The sequence below is a fragment of the Parus major genome, chromosome 19 (genome assembly GCF_001522545.3).
Source record: "Parus major isolate Abel chromosome 19, Parus_major1.1, whole genome shotgun sequence".
NCBI lineage: Eukaryota > Metazoa > Chordata > Aves > Passeriformes > Paridae > Parus > Parus major.
Genome location: NC_031787.1, coordinates 2,258,125 through 2,261,180, shown reverse-complemented (window position 1 = coordinate 2,261,180; position 3,056 = coordinate 2,258,125). Strand labels below are relative to the sequence as shown.

General features: G+C 56.3%; 1 long non-coding RNA gene across 1 annotated transcript; it reads left to right on the top strand.

Annotated features, from left to right (window-relative positions):
• Positions 1-1,536: 1,536 nt before the first annotated feature.
• Positions 1,537-2,881, top strand: LOC107212734. Its single transcript, XR_001524516.2, has 4 exons — positions 1,537-1,672; positions 1,875-1,998; positions 2,169-2,262; positions 2,658-2,881. It is a non-coding gene; the product is annotated as an uncharacterized LOC107212734 (long non-coding RNA).
• Positions 2,882-3,056: the final 175 nt, after the last annotated feature.

The following is a 3,056-nucleotide window of genomic DNA, read 5'->3' as shown; positions in this document are numbered from 1 at the left end:
GAGGCTGATCCTGCCAGTGCCGGCCAGGCCTTGCTGGTGGGCCCGGCCATCCCGGGCCGGAGCAGCTCCCTAGGCTGGGGAACAGAGGGGGACATGGGGACACGGGGAACTCAGGGGGACATGGGGACACAGGGAACACCGGGGGACATGAGGGCACGGAGTACACAGGGGGACAGACGCCGGGCCCTATCCCCACAGAGCCGAGACGTGTCCCAGGGACTGGACTCGAGCACAGAGGAATGTCTGCTGTGAGGGGAGAAAGGACACTACAGTTGTGTGGAAAAATTCACAACAAGCCAGGGCTTGATGCCCGAAAAGGAGACTGAGGACCCCTGAACTTTATTCAAATAAAGTGATGGGGAAGTTCTAATAGGGACTCTCAAATTGTTGGGGGACACAGCCCACTTTTAATCCTAATTTCCCAGATGCATCACCCTTTTCCTTTCCTCACTGGCTGAGGTACTCATACAGACTTCCCAAATAACCTGCTCTATGTTCCACTCTACTATGTACCCTCCTGCTCCCTGCTTTTCTTTTTCTTTATACAACAAAATACTATTCCTATTAAAACTTTGATCTTTATCTCTAAATTCAGCAATTTAACACAGCCTTGGCTGAGGTAAACTCTGTGCAATTAGTAACATTTTCCAGGACTGATCATTTCTTCCATTACTTCCCTATCTCTGAATTGCTGGCCCTATCCACAGGCAGATTCACACAGTCTGTTTGTAAAGACACATTCATCCTATACCTTTCACAGGGATGCTCCTCACAGTGTGGTTTGGCTATAAAACCTTGCTGAATGTGTTGCAAATTGTGCAAAATCGGCAGTTGTGTAACAATTGGTGGAACCTTGAGTGCTCAAGCCAAGGAAAGGTGGCCCAAGGCTGTTACAGGATTCTCTGGCCACCCAAAGTAGAATATGTATATCCTTGGTTGATAAATTCTTATATCACCTTGAACCATGCAGGATCAGCCTCAGGCTGTGGGACAGCCGGGGGTGCCTGGCTGGTGCAGCTCTGCAGAGGGGTTCCTGAGAGGGAGCTCTGGGCAAGGCACTGCCAGCCCTGTGGGAGGAAACGCCCTGGGCCAGTCCCTAATGCTGCCCCTGGGGAAAGGAAGAGAAGGAGGAAGGTGACAAATGAGTTCAGAGTGTCCCAGTGCAGACATTATGGGACAGCTGCACTTGGGCCTGGGGGTCGGGGCCAGCGCTCAGACATGGCTGCAAGCGGCTCCTGAGTCGGCGTCAGGGCTGCCTGTGAGGATTTCAGCCGGCAGCCGAGCCCAGCAGCACCAGCAGTGCCTGCCAGGCACCATCGGGATCTGCCCTTGGCTTCCCAGCCCAGGAGGCCTCAGGCAGTGGGGGCTCTGCAGTGCTGTTCCTGCTTCCCTGGGCAGCGGCCTCAGGGCCTGGCCCCGGGTCACGATCTGCTCACCCTGGTGGCAGAGCCACAGGAGCAGGGAAGGAGCTAAAGGAGACAAGGCTCTGCCTGTAATTTTAAGGCTTTTTATTAACTNTATAATCCTATGGGTTTGGGGGTGCTGCCTCCAACAGGAACAGGCTGTTTGTTCCCTGTCACACACCTGTAACTCCTGCCCTCCCCAGGAACCCCGAGACTCTCCCGTATTTGCAGCCGCTGCCTCCCAGCAAGGAGCCACAGTACAGCCAAAGGTAGGGGCTTTGAGGACACATCCCCAGCTCCCGGGGTGCAGGGTAGCCCTGCCTCAGCAAGCAGGGCTCTTCCCTGTGTGGGACAGAGGAGACTGGAGAGCAGAGGGCACCTGTTGAGGGCATCACCCTGCTGTGCCAGGGAGGGAACTGGTGGTGCTGCCTGCAGGGCTGGGCACTGAGTGTCCTCTGCCCCATCCCACAGGGCCCATGGCAGTCCCCCTCGTGTGCGACATTGCTGCGGGGACCATCACAGCAGCAGCTCCACGACGCAGCACGTCAAGGCTTCCCCACAAATAAGTCCACAGCCGCCACGTCTCCTCAACAGGGTAGGGATGATGATGGTGGGGACACAGAGGAGTGACTGAGCCTTGATGGCACTGCTGAGTATCCAGGGAAAATCTGTGCCTTCAGTCACCAGGGAGACCTGGACTGGGAGGATTATTGGGAGATGCTGAATTGGACCCCACATTGCAGCCAGCTGTTCTCTCCTCCTCAGCCCAGAGTGAACCAGCTGCTGGACAGTAGTGGACACACATGGAGAGGCCGTAGTGACCAGCTTCCTGCGGTGATTAGGACACAGCATGAATCAGGTGTGGCACTGTTAGGGCATGGGGGTTAAGGAGGCGAGGGGACTGATTGTCTGCTGGGTACAGGCTGGGGGATGAATAGGGCTCTGTGTGCAGAGCTGGGCAATGTGGCATGGCTATTTTGCATCTGGGGAAGGAAGGAGGGAAGGGGCATAAACAGAATGGAGCAGGACTGGCACATGGGGAAACTGAGGTTGGAACTAGAGTAAGGTGGGGGCATGCCAATGGCAAGTGTGGGACAAGAGCTTGAGTGCTGGTGGGTGGACACAGCTCCTGTTCCCTGAGGGTCTCTGGCTGGGCAGATGACACTCCTGCTGACCCCTCCTGGCCTGGCAGAGCTCCACCATACAGGGGCTCCCACTGAAAGTGGGGGCTCACCCTTACCCCTCAACCCACAGGCCCTGCCACCTCACGGGAGCACCGGCCAGGCACAGCCCCCCGACACATCTCCTGGGCAAGAGGGCTCCTCCAGCCACTCCAGCCCCGCCAGACATCCACAGCCCCCATCCAGGTGGACATGACCCATCGCCCGGTGCTCGATCTGGCACATCTTGTCAGAAGTGAGAAAAAAGTGTGACAACGGTCATCAGAAACATGACACTTCAGTTCTATTAAGTTAATAAAAAGCCTTAAAATTACAGGCAGAGCCTTATTTCACCAGCCTCTCTCTTCCCCAGGCTCTCTGATGCTCCTTTAGCTCCTTCCCTGCTCCTGTGGCTCTGCCACCAGGGTGAGCAGATCGTGACCCGGGGCCAGGCCCTGAGGCCGCTGCCCAGGGAAGCAGGAACAGCACTGCA